Below are 21,560 nucleotides of genomic sequence, written 5' to 3'. Positions count from 1 at the left end.
ACAAAGGAGAAACAGGCACTGGAGAGGAAAGAGTGTTGACCTTCTGGGCACAACAGGATACCTTTTTCAGAAAACCATTACTCTATGGACCAGGAAACAGAGCAGATCTATCTAATGCAAAGAAAGAAACACAGAAACCCTGGAAAAATGAAGAGGTAGAGGAATTTGATGCAAACAAAACTACAGGATAAGACACCAGAAAGAAGGCTAATTGAAAAAATATCACCAATCTTCTTGAAAAAGATTTCAAAGTAACAGTCATAAATATGCTCAGACCTGGGGGAAAGTATTGAAGATGTCAGGAAGGACTTCAACAAAGAGGAGAGTTGAAGAAAAGTCACTCAGAGCTGAAGAACACAGTAACTGAAATGAAACATACAATGCAGGGAATGAATAAGAGATTGCTGCAAGTAGAGGTGACAGTAAATGAGATGGAAATTAGAGAACAGGAACACAAGGAAGCTGAGAAACAGAGAAAAAAGGATCTCTAGGAATGCAAGAATGATGAGAGCTGTGTGGCCAATCCAAATGAAACAACATTCTCATAATAGGGTACCAGAAGGTGAGGAGAGAGAGACAAAGGGATAGAAAGTCTCTGTGATGAAATAATTGTTGAAAACTTCCCCAATCTGGGGAAGGAAATAGACACTCAGGTTGTGGAAGCTCAGAGATACCTTAGTGAAAGGAACCCGAAGACATATAATAATTAAAATGACAAAGATTAAGGATAAGTAGAGACTAGTGAAAGAAGCAAGTGGGAGAAAAAAGGTAAACCCCATCAGGCTAAGAGCAGACTTCTTAGAAAAGATGTTACAGGCCAGAAGGGAGTAGCATATAACATTTAATGTATTGAAACAGAAGGAATTTTACCAAGAATCCTTTACCCAGCAAGATTATCATTTAAATTTTAAGGAGAGATCAAACAATTCCTAGATAAACAGAGACTCAAGGAATTTATAACAACTAAACCAGCATTACAAGATATGTTGAAATGGACTTTTATAGATGGAAATGTTTCAAAGGCTAAATAGTTTTCATCAATGAAATTAAACCCACAGTAAAGGTAGCAGACCAATTAATTACCTAGCAAGTATGAAATTAAACAGAAGTAGTTAAATCAACTATATACAAAATCAGTCAAGGGATACACAAAGAAGCAAATTATAACATATTATATATAACATGTGGAGAAGGAAGAAGAAAAAATGTAGTTTTAGACTGAGTTTGAAATAGAGTGATCATCAACTTAATACAGACTGTTATATAGTCAGGAAACTACCCTTGAAACTTATGGTAACCACAAGCCTAACACTATAATAGATACACAAAAAAACATTTTTAAGTGATCTAATCACAACACTAAAGAAAACCATTCTGAGAGGATTAAAGAAGGCAGAGTGAGAGGTGAGATAGAGGCCTCATCTTAAAACCACATATAATAAAATAATACAATTAATACAACTAATCCTGAAATAGCAACAGGAAAGAAGGCTGGGCCACACTGCATACACCTAGAGAAAAGAACAGACCTCACGAAAAAGGGTAATATACCAAAGCTGTGACATGGCGGGACCCAAGCCCTTAACCCACCCCAGCTCTCCAGTGGGAGGAAGACAAATGGAGCGGGGAGGGAGTGGGGGCCTGAGACTGCTGAACACCTAGCTCTGCATATCTGCTCTGGGAACACAAATCTACATTCAATGGTGCTCTGGTGATCAGTGGAGTTCCAAAACTAAGACAGGTGGAATACCTGAAGAGACTGAGAATCCAGCCGCTTGTGGAAAACAGAGATCCATAGCTGACTGCTCTGGGACAAAAGAAAGCTGGGCAGTCTGAGAGACTTCCTAACCATGAGAGGGCTGCTAAAGGAGCAAGGATTGCAGAGATTACTGCTCAGGAGTAAGGACAGGTAGACAAAATTGGGCACACTCTGCCCAACAGGTTAGGAACTTTCAGGAGCTTCAGGTGCTCCAACCCCCTGACTGGATATGCAGCTACAAGGCCCCCCACCATGACACACAACCCGCTGTGCGTTCCTCCTGGCCAGCCCACCCCTGGCTCACAAACTGGCAGCCCCTGCCCTGCCATCAGGCCAGTGAGAGGGAAGACAAACCTAGGGCAACTACAATCACAAAGCATAAAGGCTTATGCCTGTGTACTCAGCCCACTGGTTCTGGCAGTGGAGACAAGCATAGGAGCAGGGAAGCAGAAAACAGATCTTTCCTCCCTGCAGGAAACAACATCATTCACCTGCGACTGCTGACAATGCTCCAGGTGATGAGCAGCTACAGACAGTAGAGCTTCTGGACACTAGAGGGAGACAGATACAAATATAAAACCTCAAAGGAAACTGGTTCAAACCAAAATCACACCAAAAAAAAAACAGAAAAAGAGTCAAATAAAACCAATCTCATCAATCTTCCTGAAAAAGATTTCAAAATAAAAATCATACACATACTCATGGAGGTATAGAAAAATATTCAAGAAATCAGGAACAAATTCCGATCTGAGATCCAATCACTAAGGAATACAATGGAGGGTTTTAAAGTAGATTAAATACGGTGAAGGAGATGATAGATGAAATAGAAATGAGAGAAGAGTAATACAAAGAAGCTGAGGCACAGAGAGAAAAAAGGATCTCCAAGAATGAGAGAACATTGAGAGAACTGTGTGACCAATCCAAACAGAACACTATCTGTATTATACAGGTACCAGAAGAAGGAAAGAGAGAAAAAGGGATGAAAGTGTCTTTGAGGAGGTAATTGCTGAAAACTTCCCTAATCAGGGGAAGGAGATAGTCTCTAAAGCCATGGAGGTGCACAGACTTCCCAACACAAGGGACCCAAGGAAGTCAACACGAAGACATATAATAAAATGGTAAAGATCAAGGGTAACGATAGACTATTAAAAGATGCCCAAGAGAGAAATAAGATCACATACAAAGGAAAAACCATCTGGCTATCATCAGACATCTCAACAGAAAATTTACAGGCCAGAAGGGAGTTGCATGATATATTCAATGAAATGAAGCAGACAGGCCTTGAACCAAGAATACTCTATCCAGCACGATGATCGCATAATTTGAAGGAGGGATTAAACAATTTCCAGATAAGCAAAAGCTGAGAGAATTTACCTCCCACAAACCATCTCTACAGTCTATTTTGGAGGGACTTCTATAGAAGGAAGTGTTCCTAAGGCTAACCAGCTGTCACCAGGGGTAATAAAACCACAGTAAAGAAAGTAGAACAATTAATTACTAAGAAATGAAAAATTAAATCAACAACCCCAAAGTCAGTAAAGAGATAGACAAAGAGTACAGAATATGACACCTAATATATAAATAATGGAGGAGGAAGAAAAAGAACCTTTAGATTGTGTTTCTAACAGCAAAAAAAAAAAATAACATGTACATTGTGTTGTAATAGCATACTAAGTTAAGTTATAATATTAGATAGTAAAGAAGTTAACCTTGAACCTTTGGTAACCATGAATCTAAAGCCTGCAATGGCAATAAGTACATACATATCAGTAATCACCCTAAATGTAAATGGACAGAATGTACCAATCAAAAGACACAGACACAAGGAATGGACAAAAAAACAAAACTCATCTATATGCTGCCAACAAGAGACTCACTGCAAACCCAAAAACAAAAATAGACTAAAAGTGAAGGGATGGAAAAAGATATTTTATGCAACTATTAGGGAGAAAAAAGCAGGAGTTGCAGTACATGTATCAGACAAAACAGACTTTAAAACAAATAAAGTCAGAAGAGACAAAGAAGGACATTACATAATGATAAAGGGGTCAATCCAACAAGAGGCTATAACCATTATAAATATCTATGCACCTAACACAGGAGCACCTACATATGTGAAACAAATTCTACCATAATTAAAAGGGGAGACAGAATGCAATGCATTCAATCTAGGAGACTTCAACACTCCATTCACTCCAAAAGACAGATCAACCAGACAGAAAATAAGTAAGGAGACAGAGGAATTGAACAACACAGTAGAACACATGGACCTAACAGACATCTACAGAAATCTCCACCCAAAAGCAACAGAGTACACATTCTTCACAAGTGCACATGGAATATTGTCAACAATCGATCATATACCAGGCCAGAAAAAGTGCCTCAGTAAATTCAAAAAGATTGAAATTGTACCAACCAACTTTTCAGACCCCAAAGGTATGAAACAAGAAATAAATTACACAAAGAAAAATAAAAACCCCACAAATACATGGAGGCTTCACAGCATGCTCCTAAATAACCAATGGATCAATGACCAAATAGAAACAGAGATCAAGCAATATATGGAGACAATGACAACAATAATTCAACATCACAAAATCTGTGGGACACAGCGAAGGCCGTGCTAACAGGGAAGTATATTGCAATACAGGCCTACCTCAGGAAAGAAAAACAATCCCATATAAACAGTCTGAACTCACCATTAATGAAAATAGAAAAAGAACATCAAATGAGGCCCAAAGTCAGTAGAAGGAGGGACATAATAAAGACTAGAGCAGAAATAAATGAAATCGAGAAGAACACAAAAACAGAAAGAATTAATGAAAGCAAGAGCTAGTTCTTTGAGGAAATAAACAAAATATATAACCTGCTAGCCAGACTTATCAAGAAAAAAAGAGAGTCTACACACATAAACAGAATCAGAGGTGAGAAAGGAAAAATGACTACAGACACCACAGAAATACAAAGAATTATTAGAGAATACTATGAAAAATTATATGGTAACAAACTGGATAACCTAGAAGAAATGGACAACTTTCTAGAAAAATACAACCTTCCAAGGCTGACCAGGAAGAAACAGAAAATCTGAACAGACCAACTACTAGCAATGAAATTGAACTGGTAATCAAACAACTACCTAAGAACAAAATGCGTGGTGGCTTCACTGCTGAATTTTATCAAACATCTAGTGAAGACCTAATATGCATCCTCCTCAAAGTTTTCCAAAAGGTAAAAGAGGAAGGAATACTTCCAAATTCATTCTATGCAGCCAGCATCACTCCAATACCAAAACCAGTCAAGAAAAAAAGAAAATTACAGACCAATATCCCTGATGAACACAGATGCAAAAATACTCAACAAAATATTAGCAAGCTGAATTAAAAAATACATCAAAAGATCATCCATCATGATCAAGTAGGATTTATTCCAGGGATGCAAGGATGGTACAACATTTGAAAATCCATCATCATCCACCACATCAACAAAAAGGACAAAAACCACTTGATCATCTCCATAGATGCTAAAAGCATTTGACAAAATTCAACATCCATTCATAAAGAAAGCTCTCAACAAAATGGGTATAGAGGGCAAATACCTCAACATAATAAAGGCCACATATGACAAAACCATAGCCAACATCATACTTAACAGTGTGAAGCTGAAAGCCTTTCCTTTAAGATAGGTAACAAGAAGAGGATGCCCACTCTCTCCACTTTTATACAACATAGTTCTGGAGGTCCTGGCCACGGCAGTCAGACAACACAAAGAAATAAAACACATCCAGATTGGTAAAGAAGAAGTTAAACTGTCACTGTTTGACATGATATTGTACATTAAGAAACCCTAAATAACCACTCCAAAATTACTACATATAATATCTGAATTCAGCAAAGTTGAAGGATACAAAATTAATACACAGAAATCTGTTGCATTCCTACACACTAATGATGAACTAGCTGAAGGAGAAACCAGGAAAATAATTCCATTCATAATTGCATCAAAAAGAATAAAATAAACCTAGGAATAAACCTAACCAAGGAAGTTAAAAGATCTATACTCTGAAAACTAGAAGACACTCATGAGAGAAATTAAAGAAGAAACCAAAAAATGGAAACACATCCTGTGCTCATGGATAGGAGGAATTAATATTGTCAAAATGGCCATCCTGCCTAAAGCAATCTACAGATTCAATGCAATTCCTATCAAAATACTGACAGCATTTTTCAATGAACTAGAGCAAATAGTTTTAAAATTCATATGAAACCACAAAGGACCCCAAATAGCCAAAGCAATTCTGATAAGGAAGAATAAAGCTGGGGAGATTGTGCTCCCTGACTTCAAACTCCACTGCAAAGCCACAGTAATCAAGGCAATTTGGTACTGGCACAAGAACATAACAATAGACCAATGGAACAGACTACAGCGCCCAGATATAAACCCAACCATATATGGTCAATTGATACATGATAAAGGAGCTATGGACATACAATCAGGAAAAAACAGCCTCTTCAACAGATGGTGTTGGCAAAACTGGACAGCTACCTGCAAGAGAATGAAACTGGATTATTGTTTATCCCCATACACAAAAGTAAGCAAAAAATGGATCAAAGACCTGAATGTAAGTCATGAAACCATAAAACTCTCAGAAGAAAACGTAGGCAAAAATCTCCTGAATATAAACAAGAGCAACTTCTTCCTGAATGCAACTCCTCAAGCAAGGGAAACAAAAGCAAAAATGAACAAATAGGTCTACATCAAACTAAAAAACTTCTGTATAGCAAAGTATCAACAGAACAAAAAGGCATCCTACACTACGGGAGAATATATTTGTAAACAACATATCCATCAAGGGGTTAACATCCAAAATGTATAAAGAACTTACATGCCTCAACACCCAAAAAGCAAATAACCCAATTTAAAAAATGGGCAGAGGATATGAAGAGACAATTCTCCAAAGAAGAAATTCAGATGGCCAACAGGCACATGAAAAGATGCTTTACATCGCTAATTATCAGGGAAATGCAAATTAAAACCACAATGAGATATCACCTCACACCAGTTAGGATGGCCAGCATCAAAAAGACTAAGAACAACAAATGCTGGCATGGATGCAGAGAAAGGGGAACCCTCCTACACTGCTGGTGGGAATGTAAGCTAGTTCAACCATTGTGGAAAGCAATATGAAGGTTCCTCAAAAAGTGAAAATAGAAATACCATATGACCTGGGATTCCACTCCTAGGAATTTACCCTAAGAATGCCATTTTCCAGTCTCAAAAAGACATATACACCAGTATGTTTATCACAGCACTATTTATAGTAACCAAGAAGGGGAAGCAATCTAAGTGTCCATCAGTAGATAAATGGATAAAGAAGATGTGGTACATATACACAATGGAATACTATTCAGCCATAAGAAAGAAACATATCCTACCATTGGCAACAACATAGATGGAGCTGGAGGATATTATGCTCAGTGAAATAAGCCAGGCAGAGAAAGACAAGTGCCAAATGATTTCCCTCATCTGCGGATTATAACAACAAAGCAAAATTGAAGGAACAAAATAGGAGCAGACTCACAGACTCCAAGAATGAACTAGTGGTTACCCAAGGGGAGGGGTGGGGGAGGGTGGGTGGAGAGGGAGGGAGAAGGGGATTGAGAGGTATTATGTTTGGCACACATGGTGTGGGGGGATCACGGGTAGACAGTGAAGCAGAGAAAAGGCAAATAGTGAATCTGTGGCATCTTACTACACTGACGGAAAGTGACTGCAATGGGGTGTGGAGTTGGACTCAATAATATGGGTGAATATAGTAACCACATTGTTTTTTCATGTGAACCCTTCATAAGAGTGTATATCAATAACACCTTAATAAAAAAAGAAAGAAAACCATCAAATAACAAGAGAGAAAGAAAAGAATAGAGAGGAACTACAAGAACAGCCAGAAGACAATTAATAAAATGGCAATGAGTACATATCTATCAAAACTTACCCTCAATGTGAATGGACTGAATTTACAAATCAAAAGACATAGTGTGGCAGAATGGATAAAGAAATAAGACTATCTATATGCTGCCTACAAGAGACTCATTTCAGACCCAAAGACATACACAGGCTAAAAGTGAAGATATTTCATGCAAATAATAGGGGGGAAAAAACAGGAGTAGCAGGACTTACATCAGACAATTTAGATTTTAAAACAAAGAAAGTAACAAGGGACAAAGAAGCACATTACATAATGATAAAGGGGTCAGTCCAACATGAGGATATAACCATTCTAAGTATCTATGCACCCAACATGGGAGTACTAAAATATATAAAACAAATACAGACAGAATTAATGGGGGAAATAGAATAAAGATCTTCATTTTAGGAGACTTTAACACACCACTCACATCAACAGACAGATCAACCAGACAGAAAATAAGAAAACAGAGGCAGTGAACAATACCTTACATCAGATGGACTTAGAAGATATCTACAGAACATTCCACCCAAAAGCAGCACAATACACAGTTTTCTCAAGTGTACATGAAATGTTCTCCAGAATAGATCACATGCTAGGCCACAAAAGAGAGCCTCAACAAATTTTAGAAAGAGAAATTTTATCAAGCAGCTTCTCAGACCACAATGGTACGGAACTAGAAATAAATTACACAAAGCAAACAAAAAAGCCCACAACACATGGATGCTAAACAACATGCTTCTAAATAATCAATGGATCAATGAACAAATCAAAACAGAAATCAAGCAATACATGGGAACAAATAAAAGCAAAAATACACAATTCAAAATTGTGGGATGCTGCAAAAGCAGTTCTAAGAGGAAGTACACAGCAATACAGGCCTACTTCAAGAGACAAGAACAATCCCAAATAAACAGTCTAAACTCACAATTACAGGAACTAGGAAAAGAACAAATGAAACCCAAAGTTAGTAGAAGGAGGCGTAAAATAAAGATCAGAGCAGAAATAAAATAGAGTGGAATAAAACAATAGAAAAGTTCAGTGAAACCAAGAGCTGGTTCATTGACAAAATAAGCAAAATAGATAAACCCATAGCCAAACTTATCAAGAAAAAAAGAGAGTATACAAACAAAATCAGAAACAAAGGGTAGTCGAAAAAATCCTAGAAAAATACAAACTCCCGAGACTGACCCAGGTAGAAGTGGAAAATCTGAGCAGACCAACTATGAGTAGTGAAATTGAATGGGTAATCAAAAACTCCCAATAAACAAAAGTCCATTACCAGATGGCTTCACAGCTGAATTTTACCAAACATTTAAAGAAAAGCTAATACCCATCCTTCTTAAAGTATTCCAAAAAGTAGAAAAGGAGGGAACACTTTCAAACTCATTCTAATAAGGCCTGCATCACTCTAATACCAAAACCAGGCAAAGACACTACAAAAAAAATTATAGACCAATGTTTCTGATGAATATAGATGCAAAAATCCTCAACAAAATATTATCAAACCAACTTGAAAAATACATGAAAAGGATCATCCATCACAAGTGGGATTTATTTCAGGGATGCAAGGATGGTATAATATTAATAAATCAATCAATATCATACACCACATTAACAAAAAATAGGATTTAATGCCACATGATCATCTTAATAGACGCTGAAAAAGCATTTGACAAAATTCAACATCTATTCATGATAAAAACTCTCAACAAAATGGGTATAGAGGGTACATACCTCAACATAATAAAGGTCATATATGACAAACCCACATAATACTTAATAGCAAAAAGCTGAAAGCTTTTCCTCTAAGATCAGGAACAAGACAAGATGTTCTTTCTCACTGCTGTTATTCAACAGAGTACTGGATATCTAGCCACAGCAACCAGACAACACAAAGAGATAAAAGGCATCCAGACTGTTAAGGAAGTAAGGAGAACTGTCACTATTTGCTGATGACATAATATTATACAAAGAAAACTCTAAAGACTCCACAAAAAAATTATTAGAACTAATAACTGAATTCAGCAAAGTTGAAGGATACAAAATTAATACACAGATATCAGTTGTGTTCCTATATGCTAACAATGAACTAGCAGAAAGAGAAATCAGGAAAACAATTCCATTTACAATTGCATCAAAAAGAATAAACTACCTAGGAATAAACCTAAACAAGGAGATGAAAGATCTGTACTCTGAAAACTATAAGACATTCATGAAAAAAATTAAAGATGATACAAATAAATGAAAACCTATCCCATGCTCATGGGTAGGAAGAATTAATGTTGTCAGAATGGCCATCCTTCCCAAAGCAATTTACAGATTCAATGCAATCCCTATCAATATATGAACAGCAGTTTTCAATGAACTAGAGCAAGTAATCCTAAAACTCACATGGAACCACAAAAGACCCCAAATACCTAAAGCAATCCTGATACAGAAGAACAAAGCTGGAGTATTATATTCCCAGGACTTCAAGCTATACTACAAAGCTACAGTAATAAAAAAAAAAAAGCATGGTACTGGCTCAAGAACAAACCCATAGATCAACGGAACAGAATAGAGAACTCAGATATAAACCTATACATATATGGTCAATTATATACAATAAAGTAGCCATGAATATACAATGGGGAAAAGACTCCTCAATAACTAGTGTTGGGAGAACTGGACAGCTACATGCAAGAGAATGAAACTGGATTACTATCTAACTCCATACACAAAAGTAAATTTGAAATGGATCAAAGACATGAATTTAGGCCATGAAACCATAAAACTCTTAGAAGAAAATATGGGAAAAAATCTTTTGAACATAAATGTGAGCAATTTTTTCCTGGATGCATCTCCTCAGGCAAAGGAAACAAAATTTTTTTTAATGAACAAGTAGAACTACATCAAATTAAAAAGCTTCTGTACAGCAAAGGGCACCATCAGCAGAAAAGGCAACCTACAGTATGGGGGAATATATTCATAAAGGATTTATCCAATAGGGGGTTAACATCCAAAATACACAAAGAACTCATATGCCTCAACACCCAAAAAACAACCTGGTAAAAAATGGTTGTAGGATCTGAACAGATATTTCTCAAAGAAGAAATACAGATGACCAACAGGCATGTGAAAAGATGCTTCACATTGTTACTCATCAGGGAAATGCAAATCAAAACAATGATATCTCACCTCACACCAGTCAGAAGACAAGAAATAACAAGGGTTGGCAAGGATGTGGAGAAACGGGAACCCTCCTACACTGTTGGTGGAAATGGAAATTGGTACAACTGCCATAGAGAGCAGTATGGAGGTTCCTCAAAAAACTAAAAATACAACTGCAATTTAACCCAGTAATTCCACTTCTAGGAATTTACCCAAAGAAAACAAAATCCCTGATTCAAAAAGATATATTCATCCTTATGTTTATCACTACACTATTTACAATAGCCAAGATATGGAAGTGTCCATCAGTAGATGAATGGACAAAGATGTGGTTCAAACACACACAATAATGTGGAGTATTATTCAGCCATAAAAAGAAAAGAAATCCTATAATTTGCAACAACATGGATGGATCTATAGGGTATTATGCTCAGTGAAATAAGCCAGGTAGAGAAAGACAAATACCATATGATTTCACTTATTTGTGGAATCTAAAAACAAAGCAAAATGGAATGAACAAAACAGTGGTGGACTCATAGACACTGAGAAGTGACTAGTGGTTACCATGGGGGAGGGGTTGGGGTGAGTGGGTGGGGAGAGTGAGGGGATAAAAAGGCACAAAAATTCTCAATCATAATATAAGTTGGTCACATGGATAGTAGAACAGCATGGAGAATATAGTCAATGATTCTGTGACATCTTTGTATGTTGACAGATAGTAACCGCACTAGAGGGGATGAGGATTTAATAATAGGGGTAACTGATGAACCACTGTGTTGTATACCTGAAACCAATATGAGTGTATGTCAGTGATGCTTCAATAAAAATTTAAAAAGAAATACAATTCAAAAGAATTGACTAAGAATCTGGCAGCGGTGGGGGGAAGGATAGGAAAATATAAGCCAGGCAAATGCTAACAACCATTTAAGCAGAAAAGCATTTAGAGGGACAAGAACGAATATATCATATTCACAAAAATTACAACCTGTATGCCCCTACCTATAGGATGAGATTTTTAAAATTATAACTGCTGTCTTAGATTTTATCTCAATACATATAAGAAACCAAGAATGGGTTATTTTTAGGGTAATGTAAATTAACAAAAATTGTCTCAAAAAGGAGAAAACCTGAATAGACCAATAACCATAGAATAATTTGAAAATATTTTAGCCCTAAAAATGATACCAGTTCAGCACTTTATGGGAGAGTTTTCACTGCGAGTTTTATTTCATTGTGAGATCATTTTCTTACATTATGTGAGCAGAGAATGAGAACAGAGGATGAGAAACATGGAAATATTCCCAACTATTCTTTGATGATAGCATAACCTTTAATTTCTACAAAAATAATACAAACAACAAAAACTGGTTACCACTCATGGGCTTAAATGCAAAAATCCTATGTGAAACCTAGCAGTGTAATATAAGAATGACACATAACAACAGGTTTTTCCTATGCATTTAAGGATGATTAAATATTATCTCAATGTAATATTCCACTTTAGCTGGTTAGAAGTTTGTCAACTTGATAGTCAGGAAAAAATGAGAGAGTTATAATATCTATCAACATGTAGATCTTTGAACTTTCCCATAAGAAATAGTGACACAATACTCAGAAGCACGTACAAATATTTTCATTACACCTTGTAGAAATAGCTGAAAATTATATGGGGTTGATATTCAAAATATATAAAGAACTCATACAACTCAATAAAAGAAACCAATAGATACCTAGGAATAATCTAACCAAGGAAGTGAAAGATCTATACCCTGAAAACTACAAGACACTCTTAAGAGAAATTAAAGAGGACACTTATAAGTGGAAACTCATCCCATGCTCTTGGGAAGGAAGATTTAATATTGTCAAAATGGCGATCCTGCCTAAAGCAATCTACTGATTCAGAGCAATCCCTATCAAAATACCAACAGCATTCTTCAACTAACTGAAACAAATAGTTCTAAAATTCATATGGAAACACAAAAGACCCCGAATAGCCAAAGCAATCCTGAAAAGGAAGAATAAATCAGGGGGGGACTCATGTCCCAACTTCAAGATCTACTGCAAAGCCACAATAATCAAGCTGAATTGGTACTGGCACAAGAACAGACCAATAGACCAGTGAAACAAAATAATGAGTCCAGATGTTAACCCAAGCATATATGGTCAATTAATATACGATGAAAGATCCATGGATATACAATAGGGAAGTGACAGCCTCTTCAACAGCTGGTGTTGGCAAAACTGGACAGCTACATGTAAGAGCTGGACTATTGTCTAACCCCATAAGCAAAAGTAAATTCAAAATGGATCAAAGACCTGAATGTAAGTCATGAAACCATAAAACTCTTAGAAAAAAACATAGGCAAACATCTCTTGGACATAAACATGAGCAACTTCTTCATGAACATATCTCCCCAGGCAAGGCAAACAAAAGCAAAAATGAACAAATGGGACTATATCAAACTAAAAAGCTTTGGAACAGCAAAGGACACCATCAGTATAACAAAAAGATATCCTACAGTATGGGAGAATTTATTCATAAAAGACATATCCAATAAGAGGTTGACATCCAAAATATATAAAGAGCTCACGTGCCTCAACAAACAAAAAGCAAATAAGCCAATTAAAAAATGGGCAGAGGATTTGAACAGACACCTCTCCAAAGAAGAAATTCAGATGGCAGCAGGCACATGAAAAGATGCTCCACATTGTTAATTATCAGAGAAATGCAAATTAAACCATAATGAGATATCACCTCACATCAGTTAGGATGGCCAACATCCAAAAGACAACAACAAATGTTGGCAAGGATGTGGAGAAAGAGGAACCCTGCGGAAAGCAGTATGGAGGTTCCTCAAAACACTAAAAATAGAAATACCATTTGACCCAGGAATTCCACTCCTAGGAATTTACCCTAAGAATGCAGCAGCCCAGTTTGAAAAAGACTGATGCACCCCTATGTTTATCGCAGCACTATTTACAATAGCCAAGAAATGGAAGCAACCTAAGTGTCCTTCAGTAGATGAATGGATAAAGAAGATGTGGTACATATACACAATGGAATATTATTCAGCCATAAGAAGAAAACAAATCCTACCATTTGCAACAACATGGATGGAGCTAGAGGGTATTATGCTCAGTGAAATAAGAAAGGCAGAGAAAGACAAGTACTGAATAATTTTATTCATCTGTGGAGTATAAGAACAAAGCAAAAACTCAAGGAACAAAACAGCAGCAGGCTCACAGAACCCAAGAATGGACTAACAGTTACCAAAGGGAAAGGGACTGGGGAAGGTGTCTGGGAAGGGAGGGAGAAGGGGAATAAGGGGCTTTACAATTAGCTCACATAACATAGGGGGAGGCAGTATAGCACAGAGAAGTCAGGTAGTGCTGGCTCTACAGCATCTTACTGTGCCGATGGAGAGTGATTATAACGGGGCATGTGGTGGGGACTTGATAATGAGGAGGAATCTAGTAGCCACAATGTTGCTCATGTAATTGTATATTAATGATACCAAAATAAAATAATAAAAAATATATTTAAAAAATTGAAGTACATTTTAAAAACCAACAACCTGAATAAAAATGGCAGACAGCAGCTGGCAGAGCCAAGATGGCGGCATGAGTAGAGCAGTGGAAATCTCCTCCCAAAAACACATAGAGCTATGAAAATATAACAAAGAAAAATCTTCCTAAAATAGAGACCACAGGACACAGGACAACATCCAGACCACATCCACACCTGCAAGAACCCAGCACCTTGCGAAGGGGGTAAGATACAAGCCCCGGCCCGGCAGGACCCAAGCACCACTCCCCCCGGCTCCCGGCAGGTGGAAAGAAACCTGAGCAGTTTTTTTGTTTTTTTGGCGAGTGCATTTTGGAAGCCTTACAGGGACAGGGACCCCGTTGCTAGGGAGGCAGGGTAGCGGGACCGGTGAGTGGGTGCCTGGGACCGGCACTTGAGGACGGAGGAAATCGCACGTTTTTCCCCTTTTTTTTCTCTTTTTGGCGAGTGCTTTTTGGAAGCCTTAAAGGGACAGGGACCCCGGTGCTAGGGAGGCAGGGCGGCGGGACTGGTGAGCGAGTGCCTGGGACCCGCACCTGAGGACAAAGAATACCCCGCATTTTTCCCTGCGGGACCAGTGGGCAGGTGCCTGAGACCGGCACCTGAGGACGGAGGAAATTGCGCATTTTTCCCCTTTTTTTCTCTCTTTTTGGCAAGTGCTTTTTGGAAGCCTTAAAGGGACAGGGACCCTGGTGCTGGGGAGGCAGGGCGGCGGAACTGGAGAGCAGGTGCCTGGGACCGGCGCCTGAGGACAAAAAATATCGCGCATTTTTCCCTGCGGGACCAGTGGGCGGATGCTTTTTAGAAGCCTTGAAGGGACAGGGACCCTGGTGCTAGGGAGGCAGGGCAGCAGGACCAGTGAGCGGGTGCCTGGGACCGGTGCCTGAGGACAAAAAAAAAAATCAAGTGTTTTTTCCTATTTTTTTTTTTTCTGTTCCCTCTCTCAATGTTGCTGTTATTGTTTTGGTTTGGAGAGTGCTTTTTGGAAGTCATAAAGGGGCAGGAAAGGTCACTTAGACCAGAGGCAGGGAATCTGGGGATATCTGGGCACTATAACCCCCTGGGCAGCAGGGAGCACAGAGGCCCCGTACGGAGATAAATAGCCTCCAGCCGCTCCCCCTCCAACCGGGCTCCACCATTTTGGAGGAGCTGCCCCAGCCAGGACACGCCCACGGCAACAGCGGAGATAAACCCCATAGCAACCGGGCAAGAAGCAGAAGCCCTGTCTGCACACAGCTGCCCAGCACAAGCCACTAGAGGTCGCTATTCTCCCAGGTGAGGAAGGCCATAAACCAACAAGAAGGGAAGCTCTTCCAGCGGTCACTTGTACCACCTCTGCACACTATCTCTATCACCATGAAAAAACAAACCTACAGGCAGACAAAGATCACAGAGATAACACCTGAGGAGACAGACGTAACCAGTCCTCCTGAAAAAGAATTCAAAATAAAAATCATGAACATGCTGACAGAGATGCAGAGAAAAATGCAAGAGCAATGGGATGAGATGCAGAGAAAAATGCAAGAGCAGTGGGATGAAGTCCGGAGGGAGATCACAGATGTCAGGAAGGAGATCACAGAAGTGAAACAATCCCTGGAAGGATTTATAAGCAGAATAGATAAGATGCAAGAGGCCATTGAAGGAATAGAAACCAGAGAACAGGAACGTATAGAAGCTGACATAGAGAGAGATAAAAGGATCTCCAGGAATGAAACAACACTAAGAGAAATATGTGACCAATACAAAAGGAAAAACATTCGTATTATAGGGATACCAGAAGAGGAAGAAAGAGGAAAAGGGATAGAAAGTGTCTTTGAAGAAATAATTGCTGAAAACTTCCCCAAACTGGGGGAGGAAATAATCGAACAGACCATGGAATTACACAGAACCCCCAACAGAAAGGATCCAAGGAGGACAACACCAAGACACATAGTAATTAAAATGGCAAGGATCAAGGACAAGGAAAGAGTTTTAAAGGCAGCTAGAGAGAAAAAGGTCACCTATAAAGGAAAACCCATCAGGCTAACATCAGACTTCTCAACAGAAACCCTACAGGCCAGAAGAGAATGGCATGATATACTTAATGCAATGAAACAGAAGGGCCTTGAACCAAGGATACTGTATCCAGCACGACTATCATTTAAATATGATGGCGGGATCAAACAATTCCCAGACAAGCAAAAGCTGAGGGAATTTGCTTCCCACAAACCACCTCTACAGGGCATCCTACAGGGACTGCTCTAGATGGGAGCACCCCTAAAAAGAGCACAGAACAAAACACACAACATATGAAGAATGGAGGAGGAGGAATAAGAAGGCAGAGAAGAAAAGAATCTCCAGACAGTGTATATAACAGCTCAATCAGCGAGCTAAGTTAGGCAGTAAGATACTAAAGAAGCTAACCTTGAACCTTTGGTAGCCACGAATCTAAAGCCTGCAATGGCAATAAGTACGTATCTCTCAATAGTCACCCTAAATATAAATGAACTTAATGCACCAATCAACAGACACAGAGTAATAGAATGGATAAAAAAGCAAGACCCATCTATATGCTGCTTACAAGAAACTCACCTTAAACCCAAAGATGAGCATAGACTAAAAGTCAAGGGATGGAAAAACCTATTTCAGGCAAACAACAGTGAGAAAAAAGCAGGGGTTGCAGTACTAATATCAGACAAAATAGACTTCAAAACAAAGAAAGTAACAAGAGATAAAGAAGGACACTACAGAATGATAAAGGGCTCAGTCCAACAAGAGGATATAACCATTCTAAATATATATGCACCCAATACAGGAGCACCACCATATGTGAAGCAAATACTAACAGAACAAAAGAGGGAAGTAGACTGCAATGCATTCATTTTAGGAGACATCAACACACCACTCACCCCGAAGGATAGATCCACCAGGCAGAAAATAAGTAAGGACACAGAGGCACGGAACAACACTCTAGAACAGATGGACCTAATAGACATCTATAGAACTCTACATCCGAAAGCAACAGAATATACATTCTTCTCAAGTGCACATGGAACATTCTCCAGAATAGACCACATAATAGCTCACAAAAAGAGTCTCAGTAAACTCCAAAATATTGAAATTCTACCAACCAATTTATCAGACCACAAAGGTATAAAAGTAGAAATAAATTCTACAAAGAAAACAAAAAGGCTCACAAACACATGGAGGCTTAACAACATGCTACTAAATAATCAATGGATCAATGAACAAATCAAAATAGAGATCAAGGAATATATAGAAACAAATGACAACAACAACACTGAGCCCCAACTTCTGTGGGACGCAGCGAAACCAGTCTTAAGAGGAAAGTATATAGCAATCCAGGCACACTTGAAGAAGGAAGAACAATCCCAAATGAATAGTCTAACATCACAATTATTAAAACTGGAAAAAGAAGAACAAATGAGGCCTAAAGTCAGCAGAAGGAGGGACATAATAAACATCAGAGAAGAAATAAACAAAATTGAGAAGAATAAAACAATAGCAAAAATCAACAAAACCAAGAGCTGGTTTTTTGAGAAAATAAACAAAATAGATAAACCTCTAGCCCAACTTATTAAGAGAAAAAGAGAATCAACACAAATCAACATAATCAGAAATGAGAATGGAAAAATCACAACAGACTCCACAGAAATACAAAGAATTATTAAAGATTACTATGAAAACCTATATGCCATCAAGCTGGAAAACCTAGAAGAAATGGACAACTTCCTAGAAAAATACAACCTCCCAAGACTGACCAAGGAAGAAACACAAAAGTTAAACAAACCAATTACGAGCAAAGAAATTGAAACGGTAATCAAAAAACTACCCAAGAACAAAACCCCAGGGCCGGACGGATTTACCTCGGAATTTTATCAGACACACAGAGAAGACATAATACCCATTCTCCTTAAAGTGTTCCAAAAAATAGAAGAAGAGGGAGTACTCCCAAACTCATTCTATGAAGCCAACATCACCCTAATACCAAAACCAGGCAAAGACCCCACCAAAAAAGAAAATTACAGGCCAATATCCCTGATGAATGTAGAAGCAAAAATACTCAATAAAATATTAGCAAACAGAATTCAACAGTATATCAAAAGGATCATACACCATGACGAAGTGGGATTCATCCCAGGGATGCAAGGATGGTACAACATTCGAAAATCCATCAACATCATCCATCACTAAAACAAAAAGAACGACAAAAACCACATGATCATCTCTATAGATGCTGAAAAAGCATTTGACAAAATTCAACATCCATTCATGATAAAAACTCTCAGCAAAATGGGAATAGAGGGCAAGTACCTCAACATAATAAAGGCCATATATGATAAACCCACAGACACCATTATACTGAACAGCGAGAAGCTGAAAGCATTTCCTCTGAGATCGGGAACGAGACTGGGATGCTCACTCTCCCCACTGTTATTTAACATAGTACTGGAGGTCGTAGCCACGGCAATCAGACAAAACAAAGAAATACAAGGAATCCAGATTGGTAAAGAAGAAGTTAAACTGTCACTATTTGCAGATGATATGATACTGTACATAAAAAACCCTAAAGACTCCACTCCAAAACTACTAGAACTGATATCGGAATACAGCAAAGTTGCAGGATACAAAATTAACACACAGAAATCTGTAGCTTTCCTATACACTAACAATGAATCAATAGAAAGAGAAATCAGGAAAACAATTCCATTCACCATTGCATCAAAAAGAATAAAATACCTAGGAATAAACCTAACCAAAGAAGTGAAAGACTTATACTCTGAAAACTACAAGTCACTCTTAAGAGAAATTAAAGGGGACACTAATAAATGGAAACTCATCCCATGCTCATGGCTAGGAAGAATTAATATCGTCAAAATGGCCATCCTGCCCAAAGCAATATACAGATTTGATGCAATCCCTCTCAAAGGACCAGCAACATTCTTCAATGAATTGGAACAAATAATTCAAAAATTCATATGGTAACACCAAAGACCCTGAATAGCCAAAGCAATCCTGAAAAAGAATAAAGTAGGGGGGATCTCACTCCCCAACTTCAAGCTCTACTACAAAGCCATAGTAATCAAGACAATTTGGTACTGGCACAAGAACAGAGCCACAGACCAGTGGAACAGATTAGGGACTCCACACATTAATCCAAGCATATATAGTCAATTAATATTTGATAAAGGAGCCATGGACATACAATGGCAAAATGACAGTCTCTTCAACAGATGGTGCTGGCAAAACTGGACAGCTACATGTAGGAGAATGAAACTGGACCATTGTCTAACCCCATATACAAAGGTAAACTCAAAATGGATCAAAGACCTGAATGTAAGTCATGAAACCATTAAACTCTTGGAAAAAAACATAGGCAAAAACCTCTTAGACATAAACATGAGTGACCTCTTCTTGAACATATCTCCCCAGGCAAGGAAAACAACAGCAAAAATGAGCAAGTGGGACTACATTAAGCTGAAAAGCTTCTGTACAGCGAAAGACACCATCAATAGAACAAAAAGGAACCCTACAGTATGGGAGAATATATTTGAAAATGACAGATCCGATAAAGGCTTGACGTCCAGAATATATAAAGAGCTCACACACCTCAACAAACAAACAAAAAATAACCCAATTAAAAAATGGGTAGAGGAACTGAACAGACAGTTCTCCAAAAAAGAAATACACATGAAAAGATGCTCCACATCGCTAATTATCAGAGAAATGCAAATTAAAACTACAATGAGGTATCACCTCACACCAGTAAGGATAGCTGCCATCCAAAAGACAAACAACAACAAATGTTGGCGAGGCTGTGGAGAAAGGGGAACCCTCCTACACTGCTGGTGGGAATGTAAATTAGTTCAACCATTGTGGAAAGCAGTATGGAGGTTCATCAAAATGCTCAAAACAGACCTACCATTTGACCCAGGAATTCCACTCCTAGGAATTTACCCTAAGAACGCAGCAATCAAGTTTGAGAAAGACAGATGCACCCCTATGTTTATCGCAGCACTATTTACAATAGCCAAGAATTGGAAGCAACCTAAATGTCCATCGGTAGATGAATGGATAAAGAAGATGTGGTACATATACACAATGGAATACTACTCAGCCATAAGAAGTGGAAAAATCCAACCATTTGCAGCAACATGGATGGAGCTGGAGAGTATTATGCTCAGTGAAATAAGCCAAGCGGAGAAAGAGAAATACCAAATGATTTCACTCATCTGAGGAGTATAGGAACAAAGGAAAAACTGAAGGAACAAAACAGCAGTGGAATTACAGAACCCAAAAATGGACTAACAGGTACCAAAGGGAAAGGAACTGGGGAGGATGGGTGGGCAGGGAGGGATAAGGGGGGGGAAGAAGAGGGTATTAAGATTAGCATGCATGGGGGGGAGGGAGAAAGGGGAGGGTGGGCTGCACAACACAGAGAGGACAAGTAGTGACTCTACATTTTGCTAAGCTGATGGACAGTAACCGTAATGTGGTTGTTAGGGGGGACCTGATATAGGGGAGAGCATAGTAAACATAGTATTCTTCATGTAAGTATAGATTAAAAATTAAAAAAAAAAAGAAAGAAAGAAAAGGGGGATTACTCCTTGACAGGATAAAACTATTGGTAAATCAAAGATCAACGCTTGCTTTAAATATCCTTAATGTTGATCACTTAAAGGGTGTCAGATGATTAGCTATGGAGGTACTATTTTCTGATAATATTCCTTTCTCTTAATAAAAAAAAAAAAAAAAAGCAGTTACTGTGTGCTGACCTCCAATGAGTTCTGCACAGTGGTATAGAGGGCATGTCAAAGTGTGGGCAAAGGGTCTGTTTGTTTCTATGCAGAAGATCAAGGCCTAGCTTGGATACCCAGAAAATGAACTGAGATACGATATGAGGAAGAGCTTCCGGCATCAGCACTCTCTGGAGGACTTGTGCCGGGGGATGATCATCAAAAAGCCTCCACAGGGATGCGGACGATGCTGCGGTTGTGGCTGCATCCAGCCCACTGTCTCCTGACTTGCCATAGGAATGAGGAGGGAGTTGTCTAGGCTGGCATGTGCATACAGTGAGACAACAAATTTGACCGGATCTGTACTGTTGGAACTCAACC

The 21,560-nt window shown here is 38.5% G+C and overlaps 1 protein-coding gene across 17 annotated transcripts in view; it reads right to left on the bottom strand.

The window, feature by feature from the left end:
• The window catches only part of URGCP (upregulator of cell proliferation), a 142,812-nt gene that overhangs the window by 73,917 nt on the left and 47,335 nt on the right, over positions 1-21,560 (bottom strand). For 2 of the 17 annotated variants that reach the window (XM_073239236.1, XM_073239243.1), the window contains exon 2: positions 6,247-6,301. The exons of the other annotated variants lie outside the window; for them this stretch is intronic. The gene's annotated coding sequence lies outside the window, so the exon portion shown is untranslated. The remainder of the gene's footprint in view (positions 1-6,246; positions 6,302-21,560) is intronic. 17 annotated transcript variants of the gene reach the window in all.

The sequence above is a fragment of the Manis javanica genome, chromosome 6, assembly GCF_040802235.1.
Source record: "Manis javanica isolate MJ-LG chromosome 6, MJ_LKY, whole genome shotgun sequence".
NCBI classification, from domain to species: domain Eukaryota; kingdom Metazoa; phylum Chordata; class Mammalia; order Pholidota; family Manidae; genus Manis; species Manis javanica.
This window is presented reverse-complemented; position numbering and strand designations above follow the sequence as displayed.